The 7,761-nt window shown below is 40.5% G+C and overlaps 1 pseudogene across 1 annotated transcript; it reads right to left on the reverse strand.

The window, feature by feature from the left end:
* Nucleotides 1–278: 278 nt before the first annotated feature.
* On the reverse strand, nucleotides 279–3,101 carry LOC137721361 (F-box/kelch-repeat protein SKIP6 pseudogene; annotated as a pseudogene). The gene is made up of 2 exons (XR_015966015.1): nucleotides 1,897–3,101; nucleotides 279–1,217 (listed from the first exon to the last, which is right to left on the reverse strand). The product of XR_015966015.1 is annotated as an F-box/kelch-repeat protein SKIP6 pseudogene (transcript).
* Between the last annotated feature and the right edge of the window lie 4,660 nt (nucleotides 3,102–7,761).

Raw genomic sequence — 7,761 nt, forward strand, 5'->3', positions numbered from 1 at the left:
AACTAGCAATATCTGTCTGGTTCGTTTCGCCCAGTGGCATAACATGCTCTTCCAGGAGCAAAAATCCTTACGAACCACAACACACTGTCTTCAAAGTTTCAAATGTTTGCCTTCATCTAACCTTTCCAAATACCATCAGTATAATTTGCTTTCTGCACTTACCTCTGATACCGCTCTAGTCTTGCTTTAAGCTCTGTGTGAAGCAACAAAACTTTTGCAAGTTTTCTGGCATAGCCGCATAGCAATAGCATCATGCATGCACTCTCCATCACCTTTCATGTGCAAACATCACTGGAAAACTCCTGCATATATAAAATCTACGTGCATTCCAATTGCAGTAATAGTCACAGAAGCAAAGCCATGGTTTATAACCCAGATAATGGAGAAATGGAAGGAAGTTTCAACTCTTGTATCTCCGGCTCGCTCATCACCTTCCCAGAAATGTTTCAAGAAGTTCATCTGTTTTGGAATCCTGTGCCAATGTGTAATCCCCTGGGTGACATATGTGAGGCTAATAATAATTTCGATATGAAGTCTACTGTTGTGCACCTAGTGCCTATGTATTGCTTACTTATTGCCTATGATGCCTTTTTTCAGGAGTTCATCCTTGATGTTGACAAGCAAAGCTCTGTCCTCAGTAAAGTACACAACAGTTGTAGGATCTATTACAACCCACATGTTATCAATATACAATCAAGATGTGGTCTATATAAAATAGAGAAGTCATCGAAATTTTATAGAGATTTTTAAATTTTCATTGCAACGCATCAACCAAAGTACTATTTTGATTTTTGTATAAAAAAACATTTAGATGATTTATGAACGGAACAATTGATTACATATGACATAAAGGGTACTGGAGTCTCTAAAAAGCTACAAGGAAATCAAAGATACGCAACAATTCATCATTGTCTTCTCATCTGCTAATTGCTTCCCTTTGTCCTTAGTACAATTAGTTGCCTACATATTGCTTATTTATTCAACATAATGCAACATACAATTACATGGATTGTACACACAAGGAGAAATATTAAAATTCAATTATTACCAATTATTGAAGCAGTTGAGTGTGTCACGGCCTAACTCAACGGTGCTTTGATTAGGACCTTTGCAAGTTTGCAGTAGTCCCCTAATTCATATAAGTGTTTTGCGAGAAGAATGGGCATCAATTTGAAGTATCCTTCTGCACTCCCCTGCTGGAAAAGGATTTTGGTGACCTACATATGAGGAGGACGGGAGACAGACCTATGTTATGTAGCTAAAAAACATGGCAGTATGGCAATCAATGATAGGAAAAGTAAAACAATAAACTTGAATGCAGGGGCACTAGCACAACAATCTAGTGGTTTTCTTCTCTACTTGTAAATAGAGGTTCCGGGTTCGACTCTCATGGATGGCAAGTTCAAGAACTAATTATGACTAGCTTATCATGTGACTTATCCAAAGCCCAACCCCCTAAATCACTGCATAATTTTTTTTTTAAAGAAGAAAAAGAAATTAAGCGCGGGAACAAACAAAGACAGAAACCAGTAGAGTTGGCGGTTGTCAAAGTCCTATGCTGGATTTCTTGGGGAAGAGTGTCAGATAATACCCCCAAACATATAATCATTGGTTCTAAGTTCTATTTCTGTGTCCCAATTCACTTATTTCTAGCTGCAAAGAACCTAGCATGGGCATAATATGTTTCTCTACTCAGTGAACTATGAAATTGCGTATAGCACTCGCATAAATATACACCTTAAATCAAATTTTTGGGTCGGCTTAAGGTTTGATAAGTTTACATTCACAAGCTCATTACATTTGCAAACTTAAATGGTCAACTTTTTTCTTTCTGCATCAAATAAAACATCATTGATCATAATACGCACAAGATTAAAGCTTACTAGGAAAGCTTACAATAATATTATACAATGCAATGAAATTCCAGCGAAGGAGCGACATCACAAGGAAACCGCCAAGCAGTTGACGATGGAAGAACCTTTCGGAACTGAAAGAAGCTTATGGGACCAATCACTGTTTCCCCACAACTCCCCATCAACTCCCCTTTCGTCCACCACAATTTCAGCACACCAAATCTTGATTTCTTTGCCATTTCCCTTCCCTTCCCATAACACAACCAATTTTTCTGCCACATCGCACAAGAACTTGGGCAGCCCCTTCTCCACACCTTTGAGCTCTTTCCAAGCCTTCTTCTTCACATTAAACCCTCTGATTTTCCCCAAATAGTCATAGCAGTAAAGAATCCCATGCACCACACAGGCCCTCCCTCTCCACCCCAAATCAAGCCTTTTCTCAACCCCTTCCCAAGCCCCAGTTTTCGGATGAAAAACCACCCCGCCCCGGTCCGCCATAGCATACACGCGACCGCCGATCACTGCGCTCGAGTGCATCCGCTTGCCGCGGACCTCAATTGCAGCGCTCGGCACGGCCTCCCAGCGGCCGGTCTAGAACCTCCGCCCAGTGCTCGTTCCGGGCCCACGAGTCCACAACGCAGCCGCCGATGACGTAGACCTTTCCGTTGACGACTCCCGTCGCGGCGAACTCGCGCGCTACTCGCATGGGGGGACCTGGTTGCCAGGTGTGAAAGCGGCTGTCGAGAAGCCACACAAGGGAGGAAGGGACGTCATTGACTGAGCCGCCGAGGACGTAGATGGTGGGGCCCAGGACAGCGTAGGCAGCGTCGAGTGATGGGGCGGGGATGGGTGGAAGGGGGATGAGAAGGGGAGGTCGGTCGGTGGGGTTGGGATTTTGATAGAGTGTGAACCAGGCGGAGGGTGAGGTAGAGGAAATCTTGGGTTGAATTGAGGAGGGAGCGGGCGGTGAAGAAGAGTGGGGATGAGAGGAGGGAGCGGATGGGTCTCGACACTATCGACAGGGTGGGGTGGTAGCAACGGGGGACTCGGGCTGAGCAAGTTCAGGGTGACGTCGTCTGGGAGGGATGGGATTAGTTGTGCCATTGCGTCGGCGGCGGCGGCGGCGGCGGTGGAGGTGGACATGGCTATGCTTTGTCCTAGTAGTCGTTGGGACTTGAAGTCCCTTAACACAAAATTCCCAACAATTCGGGTCTCCAATTTCTCCAATCTCGAAAGCATTTTTCTACTCACGCCCCACCAAATAAAAGTAAATAGTATTAGGTTTGACTTTTTAATGTAAAAATATAATTTTTCGTTAAAGTGAGTAATACCATAGCCTTTTCATTAAAAGTCCCTTTATTTTTTTTCTTGTTTGGTTAACTTGTATTCTTTTTTATGTAAGCCTGTTTGTCCATCTTCACAAAATTTGAATTCTGTTGTAAAATTGACGATGTGTGCAGTGGAACAAATAAACAAGATACAAAATTTATGAGGTTTCTCTACAATCAGTGTGACTGGAGTACGTCCTTAGGCTAGCAGTGGTGCTTTCATTATAATCTGGAATAATAAGATTACAAAGATAACTCTTTCTATTATCTCATCTTTTCCTCTCTTCTTTCTTCCTCTACCAGCCGTATGTCTATCTGTGTATATTTGCTCTCCTTATTTTCATCCATTTTACAAATAAAGCTTTAGACAAAGTTGTGTGGGATGATCAATTGATTAGTAGTGGGATAGGTGGCCATCCACAATGAATGGCCTATGAATTACAACACTCCCCCTTGGATGGCGACAAGTCTTCAATTGACTTGTTAAAATCTTGATCTGTTTTGGATGCTCCCCCTGATGAGTATCTTTCCCTGATTTCAAATTCTTTACGTTGATCATTGATCCTTCTGCTTTAGTCTCTTAGCGGGGACAGTTGCTGAATGAGGTGCTTTACTTGTTGTTAACCTTCCATAGGCTTTTTCTTAAACTGGGCTGTAGGACTTTCTGCTATACTTACACCAAATGTCTGAATTTACTTCTTTTATCTGGAGCAGAATTTGATTCAATGGTGGTGGACACTTGATCTTGAATCAGACTTGTGATTTCTTCAAGATCCTTGGGACTTGTCTTTGAATGAAATGGAACCACGAGCAGCTCCACATGACAAGTGATCTTCGGCTCCATCGGGGATATCAGTTCATGTTTTGTTGTGCTTGTCCCCACATGCTTCAATGCATCATTTTCGCTTGCCTTATATGTTCCCCTTGCAGAAGTAGTATTTTCCCTATGCAGGTTTGGCATCTTCTCTTGCAGTATTTGTCCTTTGATGCAGGAGTGGAATGCAAACCTTGCATTTGAAAGGTCCTTCAGAACATCACTTCTCAGCGACTAATCATGCTTGGCAGCTTTAATCATCATATCAGCAGTTTGAAAATGAGTACTTGAGAGCAATGCTAGGTAAGCAATCATGAAAGTTTCCAGGCAGTCGGTTCCTGACTGGAAATTTGATTTCAAGTTCCGACTGATTGCTTTCTTTCTCCTTAGTCCTCTAAGTGAGAATAAGAACAAAGAAAATGACAGGAAGATTGCATGATATGAGATACTTTTGCTCTCGTCCCTGATGATATGAGATATTCTTGCTCTGGTGTGACTTATTTGAAGAGGTATTCTAGGAGAGGAAGAAAACTGAGTATTTCGAGATGCTTTGTTGAAGATGCATTCTCGGAGAGGAATAAAAGTTAGATATTTTTGTAGGTTTGCCTTGTTATGGAAGATAGAGGTCAACATATATAGGATTTCCCAATAACAGGTAGTGGTGTTGTGCCTTTACTCTTGTCAGCAACTGTGGTGTAATTAGAACAATAAGATTCAACTTTATCAGAGATCTTTGACAAAGTTGCACGTGATATCCAAAATTTGAGATTGCGCCTAAGAAATGTTGACGAACTTTATCCTGAAAATCTGGCTTTTGAAATTCGGAGAGCGGTGTCTCTTCGATTTTTGAACAAGTGGCCATGTTGCTTCTTCTTTTATAGAGGCATCAATTGTGCTCAAAATTTATGCTAAAAAAACTACTGTATGTAGAATTTTCCCTTTTTTGCACTTTTGAGATTTTATTTGACCTCATTTTTCCTTCATCATTTCTGAAAAATGGCTTGCCCATCTAACATTTGCTTAGATTTGAGTCTTAAGAGTGGTACAGAAAAGTCGCGTCAGGATAATATATAGTGCCTGTCCTTCTTATCTTCTAATGGTCCTCTTATTATTGGGGACTCTATGATGAAGAATGACCTAACCGCTACAGTGGTAGTTAGGAATCTTCTCACCCCCAAGGATAACAGAATCCTTTCAAACCGATCTGATGAGTCGACCGTTCAAGACTCATTGGCTCTCAGTATTCAGTGTGCGGGCTCTGTTTCTAATATGGGCTAACGCCTACTTGCTCGAACTCACCAAGTTGAATCATTGATGGCTGAGGTGGCAAGTCTTAAACAAGAGATTAGAGGGCTCAAGCATGAGAATAGAGTGTTACACATGCTTGCAAATAATTACTCAACCAGCATGAAAGAAAGCTCGACTAGCTACTGGAATCCGAAGGTCGGACTCAAAATGACAATCAGGGGTTCGAGTCTTTATTCCAAAGACACCCATTGTCTCAACTGTTTGGAGTTTTACCAAGTACTGAGGCTCCAAATAATCAACCTCTGGTGCCTTCCCCTTCTTGGGTATTTTCGAGTACTGAGGCTTCAAATGAGCAACATTTGTGAAGGTTCCCTCCTGTTTGTTTTGTTTTAATTCATGTGTATGTAATTTCTCGGAGATATTAATAGATAAGCTTTATTTCATTGAATGTATTGTGCCAAATACAATAAAGCATATACTTCACTAAGATGTGGTATTTCTGGACCAAATATCAATTTATCTTTACCTTCACGAAGATAAATGATCATTTTTAGTGTCTAAATAATTTGGGTATTCAACTCATAATCTCCAATCCATATGATTATTTATAAACATCATGGATAAGATTCATGTTGGCATATTGTTCAATTTTGCAGTTCGAGACAATATCTCTCTCGACACTTTATAAACTTTCTAGACTCTTCAGGAGTCTAAATCTAATATTATCGACTCTTGCAAGAGATTTTAGTATGTTACAACAATATCATAGTGATAGTACTCACTAAGGCAATTTATACAATCCGTTGGTATTTAAGTACATATTTTATGCTTTACCCTTCCAGGGTTTTCTTCAAGCAATCTAAATCCTTCAGGCATTTTCTACACTTCATGACACATTTTCCTTAGGAATTTTTACAGAACAACTTGCTTCCATGTATATTTGAGGGATTTACTTATGGAGATATGATGTGGGCGACTTATAACCCTTCGTATATAATTCTCCATTCATATGAACTTGTTTATAAGAGCATAATTTCAGGTTTCAATTAGTAACTTTGTGTCATATCATGTGAGTGTAATTCACTGTATTACAAATGCCCACATGTAACCTCATTTTGTTCAACATCTTTTGGCTATTTGTATTATATACACATATATTGACACACCATGACCGAAATCAAGGCATGTTGGCCATCACGTGAGGGTGACGTAGCCATGTGCAGACTGCGGAAGCAATATTAATATAAGAAATGTGAATAAATAAAAACCAAACTAACTAGAGCACTAAATAAGTTAAGGTGCGAGACGAAATAAGTGTGAATTCACAACCAGAGCATAAGGAGCCTAAGTGCAGTTCAGTAGGACGAATACTAATTATACAACACCACAGGTAATCCTACAATGGTGATAATCTGTTAGAGCTGCCATGGATTCCTCGCAAGCCACCAAAAAGCACTTCTAACTAGAACCTGAAGGGGTGCAAAACAGAAAGTGTGAGTGGGCAAAAACAAAGTTTTTCAAAATCATTTCATTTCTCAAAAGTTCTAACCCTTCGCCATAAAACCTGTATAATTTCCCAGAAAATAGAATATATAACTATACCACAACCCTGCTCAGAATAGCCAAAATTCACAAATATGCCATGTCGAATATCTCAACATAAAATATATGTAAGCCAGGTAATATAAATGAATGCAAATGATATGTCAGCCGGAGTCACCTAACTTGACCTGTACGGCTGAATCTAGAGGTCATCCATCTAGCCGGAGTCACTTAACGTGACCTGTACGGCTCAAATCCACATCTCAACAAATATACCTGCACATGAGTCGGAACCATCTAAAGTGGTCTGTACGACAGGACTGGGTGTAAATAAATACGCTCTAGTGCTACAATCACTTGAAGACTGTGCGAATAATCACGGGTCACCTACGAGTCAGAACCACCTATAATGGTCTGTACGACAGGACTGTGCACGTAACTTGGATCCAAGGTGAGCGTATAATGCGGGAGGTGAACATCACGTGAAGGATTGTGCTCTAACTCTGGGCGGGAGCACTAACACCGGGGTGCAGGTTTATGAGCTCTCAACACATCTCACATAATCAACAATTCACATAAACAATCTACAACTCACCTGGTACTTACCTGAGCGTCCACCACGTCAAATCACAATATACACATATAATACAAATTCATAGTCTAAACATAAATCACTAGGCATGGCATTTCAAACATAATTTCATTTAAATCAATTTTCTAGGAAAAATCTCAAGTATATAGGTATATACGGAAAACCAAAAGCCCACTCACTGGTATGTGGAAGGGTCGTAGACCCTAAGCCTTGATTGACTGCGCTCGTCCTGAGGATAGGTTTCGCCTATATGCAAAACAACTATATAAACGTTAATTTAATGCACATAAACAAAACTCGGTAATAACTTCTCAAACATTGCTCAAATGGGGTGTTTGAATATACCAACGTGATCTACTCAACACCATGAACATCCCCGTATTT

The sequence above is a fragment of the Pyrus communis genome, chromosome 1, assembly GCF_041283825.1.
Source record: "Pyrus communis isolate YQ-2024b chromosome 1, ASM4128382v1, whole genome shotgun sequence".
NCBI lineage: Eukaryota > Viridiplantae > Streptophyta > Magnoliopsida > Rosales > Rosaceae > Pyrus > Pyrus communis.